This window comes from Lampris incognitus, chromosome 8, assembly GCF_029633865.1.
Source record: "Lampris incognitus isolate fLamInc1 chromosome 8, fLamInc1.hap2, whole genome shotgun sequence".
Taxonomy (NCBI): Eukaryota; Metazoa; Chordata; class Actinopteri; order Lampriformes; family Lampridae; genus Lampris; species Lampris incognitus.
Genome location: NC_079218.1, coordinates 16,730,130 through 16,737,943, shown reverse-complemented (window position 1 = coordinate 16,737,943; position 7,814 = coordinate 16,730,130).

The window sequence follows — 7,814 nt, the reverse complement described above, 5'->3', positions numbered from 1 at the left end:
AGAAGTTCTGGATGTGTATTAATAATTCTGTAGCTTTTGCAGGTATATGTCATCTGTCCAGTGAAAAGACTTTTGCCCAAAAGCTTCTCTGTTTTCTTTCAGGCACTCACAAAACCTGTTTCTATTTTATGTCCTTGCTTGCCGCTCCACTGGCCAATGACCCCAGTATCACAGATAATGATGAGTATGTATCTGTTTAATATAGATCCAGCAGGGGTAAAATACACAATGCTTTTCCATGGGGTCTACACTTTCCAGACCAGTTTATTTATACATTATGGGAAATAAGATGTTTAGGGGCAGAGGAGAAGAGGATGGGAAATTGTGGCACTACGTTGTTAGTGTAGAAATCTAGTTCATCTTTGTCAGCCAAAGCATTTGAAATATGATTACTCATTAAATCATCAGGAAGATGTATATTTAATTAGCAAAATAATTGATAGCAACGAGCCAATTCTTGGTTTGTAAACTTGCATAATTTCATATACCAGAGTCCTAGACAACTGACACGAGACCTGGGATTGGGGCTGATGTAAATTTCAACTGGATTTAATTGAGAACGTGACGCTTTTCATCATGCAGGTGAATCATAAATACAGACAGGAAGAAATATACAAGTAAGTTTTGTCAGGTTTATTTCCCCTCATTGTACATATCACTTTTGCTCACATACACACATGGGTAAATGTCATTAAAATCTTTATTGTCCTGTACTGGGAGTTTGGATTGTGGATTATATTTTAGATAAAAAAAAAAAAATCAGCATTTCACCAATTCCAACACCGTACAACCATTTGGTGATTATTCATAGCTTGAAGAGTTGTTTGAGTGCAAGACACAATCATAGAAATAAATTGTTTAATGTAAAAGTTAATCAACCTAAACACAGTGGGGATGAATAAATCCATGATACTGATACCTCCGAGCTTGAACCCTCCAACCCAAGGTTGTGTGCATGATACAAATATGAAATGTCATAGGAAAAAAATAGTTTTTTTTTAAATGTTTGGATGTGAATGTTTTGCAAAAGATACTATAGTTGTCTATATTTTCTTTGTAATTTCTGGATTGTTGTGTGTTGAGAGATTTTTGCTCAAGTAAGCACATCTAAGGTAGCTGTATGCTGGCTACATACATGCTTATCTATATCAAGGGACTCTAATGTAGTGCCAGAGGGCCCCCCCAAAAAAAATTACCCGATTTTCATTGGCTTGCTGATAATAGCAGCTATCTAAACACAGCCGTCACACCAAAACTTTATTTATGGCTGGACATGTTTAGTAGGACCAACACAGCAGTGGCCTACAAAACTGACAGGCAGGTGTAACAAGCACTGGCTGTCAATTCATAGGTCATCCCCTTGCGTCCCATCTCTCTTCAGCATCCGCGGCTCTAAATTTGAAATCCATTCAACACGTTTAACAGTTGTATGAAATAACAATTAGCTGCTCAAGGTCTTTGTACAAAAATGCCAAGCTGCACAGGATGGAAAGATTTGAGACCATCACTGAGCCAAACTGATTTATAGTCCAAGAGTGTAAACTGTTTTTGCAGAAAATGATCTTGCTAACACGTGACATTATACATAAGGTCAACGTTGTGTGTGGCGACCCGCTGCAAGTAACAGCACCTCCACTGGAAGAGAGACGGCTTCCACATGGAGTTGCTGTTACATCCAGCAAGCACCGGTGTCCTCCATCGAGTACTGCCAGAGCGCCGCTGGTTCTCCGGGTTACAGTGAGTTTCCTGGGGGAAAAAAAAAAAGGCAGAGAAGAAAGAGGAGAACATGACTGAAAGAAGCCGCCAAGGTTTAGACGTGGACTTAGTAACCTTAACTTTAAGTTGCAATTTTAGTTTCACTTGCAGCCGACTTTGACCCGGCAATTTCCTTCTTCTAGTTTTATGACCTGAAATAGATGGCATCATCATTGCTCACACTCCTCCAGCAGAATGGCCAAAGGGCCAAGGCCTGTGTAGATAACACAGATTTTATGGTAGCTGTCAACATGAGGGCGCTTTTCAGTTTGTGAACATACAATGGGTGTGTCTGGCCGGTTAACCATTAGGTTCTCCATTTCCTGCTAAGAATGCACTTATTTTCTTCATACTTGAAATCTGTAATTATAATTGGCGATTACGCTACCTATTTCAACTTGAGGCAAGGCTGTCAACTCTCAAATCTTGTTTTTCGTTTTCATCCTCTCTTCAAGCTTTCCATGTGCTATCTCGGTAGACTTTGCCTTGCAGTAAACCCTATCCACCTCCTCTGTAGTTTCAGAAAAACAAACGATAAAGCAATTAGATGAGTGCCCGCCAGGCTGTCTACCTGTTACATTTACTTTTCTTTTTAATTGGCTGTGAGTTTTATTCAGCAGAAAAGACAGTTTTGAATCTTACATCAGACCCCATCTCTTTCTCCCCCTCCCACCCATTTCACTCTCTTGTTCTGTCTTGACTTTATATTTGTAAGAGAAAACTAGAGTAATCTGACGTTGTCTTTGGGGTTACACCTGTTGTTGCTGCACGTTGTCGGCCCTAGATTCGACTCGTTCATACAACAAATGCAAAAAAATAAACAAATAAATAAAAAGGGACAAAAACCAAGAAGTCGTGAATAAAATTTGGTCATTTAGATGATGGAAACAGGAAAAGCATTCTTCCTCATGATCAATAATGCTTACCTTAACAAAATGACGTTTGTATGTGTGTCAACAGTTTAGAGCTTAAGCCACAGCTTGCATCGAGTTTGTATCGGATATTCTCTTCGCCGAAGAGCAGAACTTGGGAGTTTTTTTTTTTTAATCAGGAGGACCGACTAAATCCACGAAACGAGGCAGCTACATCTCACATAGATATGTACAGTCATTAAGCTCAGCTAAGAGTTGCACTCACCTTCAGATGCCGTGTGCCGTTTCGCAGGAGGGGGCCAAAGGTTCGAGAGCAGCGGGGTCACCGTGACACAGTGAGAGGAGCGGCCGCGTGAGGTGAATGACAGGAAGGTGGAAACATGGAGGAAGAAGAAGAAGAAGAAAGGCAACCATAGACCCAAGACAGCAACACTGGCATAGCAACAGGAGGTATGAGAGGAAGAAAAGCACGTCGGTGAGCTAGCTGGCTACGGCGGGGAAGCTATGGCAGGGAGGCAGGGCAGCCAGTTTAAAAGATTTGGGAGCTGGGGAGAAGTTAATCATTACTCTCCCAGTCAATATTTAACAGGCTCGACGCCCTGCCCCTCAATCCAACATCCTGATTCCACAGTGACTGACAGAGAAGGTAGGGCCAAAGTGAAACACATCTCTCCTTTGTCCCAATGCACAAAACCTACCCTACATTTTAACATCATATCCACACACACACAAAAAGGCATACTACCACTTTAAAATGGCCTTTTCCCGTCTTTACCTGTTACTTGAAGAAGTTAAGCTCACTTAATTCTTCTCATATCAGCGGCATTGTCAACATTTTATTTCGATTAAGATAACTTAGTGTGAAATAAGGTCATTTGAAAGAGTAGGGGTCCGCTGCAGCTACCTAGCCTACTGCTGTAGTATGGCACAGTGCGTTGAAGTAGTAGGTACTGTCTTTTCACTTCTGTTTGAGTCACAGGCGGTACAAATAATGTGTTTTGTGTGCGTATGCTGTACTCAAATTAGAGGGTTTATTTATTTATTTATTTAGTGTGAAATGCTTCGGTTAAACGTGTACGTGATTAAACTTTCACCTGCAGGAAAACAGCCGCCATGTGCGGCGAACACGCCTTGCCAATTACAATTACATTCATCTTTGCCTCTCACTGACACTCACACACACACACACACACACACACACACACACACACACACACACAGACACACACTAAGTCTGTAGAATAGGCAGATATGAAGTTGAGTGGTGTGAAGCAATAGCACAGGAGGAAGCAAAAGACTGTGAGACTATGGACTCTAGACGCCGAGCAGAAACAACAGCACAATAAAAGGCCTTTTGAAAAATGTGCCCAAGACTGGTGGCCAGAGGGTTACAGAGCAGTTATGGGTGTGTAAAGTAATCCCGTGAAGACACTTCAACAACAACACAAACAACGTCAAGGGTGAACAAAGATGTTGGCCCATCACTTGGGAGTAAACGCCGCATCTCGTGGAATAGGTTGGCAGTTTCGCAGTAAATGATCAGCCCGAATGATAACCATGAGCAAGGCACTCGCTCCACACCTTAAGTTTTGAACTTCTGTGCAAATTGGCATGACATGAACGAACTACACGTGTGTGGTATAATCTCCTATGATCATGTCAGTCCCTGTAAATTGGACTGTTTTACCCTCCCTTTTTTCTTCTTTTGTGTAGTTTGCATTGTTTGGCCTTCTCTGCTGTGTAGATCCAAAGCGGAAAATGGCGTCCCTAGTCCCCAAAGCCGGGGGGACAGGCAGCAGAGTGAGTGTAATGTATTTTGGGGACTTGACCGTTCCAACATGAAACACAAGGTATGGCAGTAGAGAGAAAGGCGAGCTCGCGTGCCATGATGCAGCAATATGATCCGCCCTCCCCTCAGGCCGATCCTTTCCACCACTTCAAATTTGAGGATTTGCAACTTGCAAAACAAAAGTTTTTTTTTCCATTTCGGTTTTGAACAAATAGCAACTTATTTGCTGCGAAGAGTTAAATTTTGTTCACACTGTCTTTGCTTTTATTCGTGCTGGTATCTTATCTTAGGCATCCAAGGGATTGGCATGCTTGAGTACAGAGTCCAGTGTCTTAGAGAGGGACATAAAAAAAGAATATACCATAATGAAAGGAATTAATTTGGATTTCAGATCACTCGTTTCGCATACATTTCAATAAATGTAAATCTGAGGCGATATAATCATTTTAGATGAAGAGGTTTTTTTTTAAATAATCTAATTTGCTATGAAATCGCCCACAAGGTCATATGGGAACCTTACATGCTGGCTAATCTTTTTGTTGCCATAATTTTATATTGCAATGACATATCCATTATCTACCAGGAAATGCACAACGTGAAATCTCTCTGTGATAAATGAGCAATTACATATTTCTGAGATCGGCCATCTAGTTCAATAAAAACAGCCAACCTTGACCAAACATCTTGCTTCTCAAAGTTTCTCTTTTGCTCTGTTTTGCATCACTTGATTACACACACACACACACACACACAATACAGATACAGGGGGGGAAAAGTTGTTTTTCCCCCCCTGTATCTGTATTGATATTCCACTCTTATTGATCGAGCACTTATAACAACACCATTGAAAGTTTTTTTGGGGGGGGGGATGCTCTCTCTCTCTCTCTCTCTCTCTCTCTCTGTCTCTCTCTCTCTCTGTCTCTCTCTCTCTGTCTCTCTCTCTCTCTCTCTCTCTCTCTCTCTCTGTCTCTCTCTCTGTCTCTCTCTGTCTCTGTCTCTCTCTCTCTCTCTCTATATATATATATATATATACATACATCAGCGGATCGTCAGTGTACACACAAACACACACACACGTAGCTTGGCATACACAAACAACTACATACACATAGGCACATTTATTAAAGCTGGGCCTACACACACACACACACAGACACCACACTATTTATTGTTTTATTACTACTTTTTTGTTCTGTTTTGTTATTTTATTACTATTGCAGTGTTGAGGAGCCGAAACACAAGAATTTTACTCTCTTGTACTTGTATATTGAGACGTAACAAATAAAGAATCTTGAAAATACATACATACATATCTATATATCTATGTATATCTATATCTATATCTATATATATAATTTAACGTTTGAACTGTTGATAAGGGGAGAGTCACAAACGTTTTTTACTTTAATTCTTTGGTATGAAAGGTTTTCCTTTCCTCTGCTGGCCTGTTCCCTATGCGCGTCTGCCGGTCTGACGCCAGTGATGGCAGCCACGCGGTTCAACAGAGCTCTTTAAGTTAAGCAGCGCTGCTGCGGACGTGGTGAACGGGGATTTCGGTGGCCGTCTAAATATTAAACGGCCAAGAGGATTTCGGCGGGAGATTCGCGGTCTCTTGCTTTCATTCCTCCTAGTTGTGCACATTCTCGTGAGCATTTATTCTCTTGTCTAAAAAAGAAGAAGAAGGAAAATGAACAAATCAGAAATACGACCTCCTAGCGTCGGGTTTGCGTAACTCCCGCCCATGACGTCACCAACCTCGACGGCCCCGCAGCAGCTCTGACGTCCCCCGGCGGAGGGCAGCGAATCAGCAGGCGTGTCAACATAAACGGAGCATTAATCATTCGTAGACCCTTTTGTAAAAAATAAAATAAAATAAAAATACATGTATTCATATTTAGAAATCATTTGTGCTTTGGGTGCGCATGTTCAGTCTTTATATATATATATTTCTTTTTTGCACTTTGCTATTCTGACTCACATGCCAATACGCTAGTGGTTTTGATAATGGGCTTCCTCCGGGGGTCTGGTTTCCTCCCACAGTCCAGACACGTGGTGTCAGCTGACTCGGCCGTACTAAGTTGTCCCTAGGGGTGTGTGTGTGTGTGTGTGTCCTGTGATGGCCTGGCGGCCTGTCCAGGGTGTCTCCCCGCCTGCCGCCCAATGCCTGCTGGGATAGGCTCCAGCATCCCCGCCACCCTGAGACCAGGATAAGCGGTTTGGATAATGGACGGTGGTTTTGATTTTGTAATTAGTATGATCAATAAATTTTCCATTTCAGTTCTGTAACATCTGATCTGCACACGATAGCAACATCTTGAACCGCTTAGCACAGGCCAAAGGAGAAGCACATGTTGATGAGATGTACAGTAGGCTCACTTCTATGACCCGCTGGCTGGCTCGTTACTGTAATGAGCAGGGATTCGGCTTTGTAGAGAACTGGCCTTCTTTCCGGGGCCGCCCTTACCTGCTGAAAGCGGCCGGCATTCACCCTACAGGGGACGGCGCCGCTCTCTTGTCTAGCAATATAGATAGCTGCTTATGTTTAGTTTGACACTAGGGACTTATCACTCAGCAGGGTGCAGGTGATTAGAGAGCCTGCTGGGTTTAAACCTAGTGCGGATGTGGAGTCAAGTAGCTTAATTAATATTAGTCAGGAAATTTATCATAGTGTAGATTATCAGCCTGATAGCTTGGTCTATAACATCGAGACTGTCTCCCTACCCTGCTGTATTGCTCCCAAGCTCTCCTCTCCTAAATGTGTGACTCACGATAATCTAATAATTATTCCTACCACTGGTAGTGGTGACATGTGCAACAAGGTACCTAATAATCTACAGAACCAAACATCTAATGTTATCAAGAATGTGACCACATATCGTCCGACGTGTTTGGTTGTCAAAATTGTCAACAAGGTGTCTAATTCCAATTAATCTTTCACCTATTGGTAGCTCTAAAGTTCTGCCTACTACTGATCACTTCCACAAGATGCTTAAATTTGGTTTCAGAAATATCAGATCGTTGTCCACCAAAGCCTTAGTGATAAATGATCTGATTCTTGAACATAGTTTCAATGATTATGTGAAACATGGCTGAAACCAAATGTTTTCCTTCCCTTAAATGAAGCTTCCCCACCCAACTATACTTATGCCCATGTAGCTCGGGCAAATAAACAAGGTGGGGGTGTTGCCTTAATATATAAATCTATTTTCAATCTGACTCGTACACTTGAATCTAAATTCGTCTTTTGAGGCTCTTGTTCTTGGTCCATGTCCCTCAGCCATGAATAGACTCGACTCAGTCCAAATTGTGATACTCTACCGGCCTCCTGGCTGTTACTATTCCTGGAGGCCGTGTTATTCATACTCAAATTCTTCGTGATTTCAATATTCACCGGAATA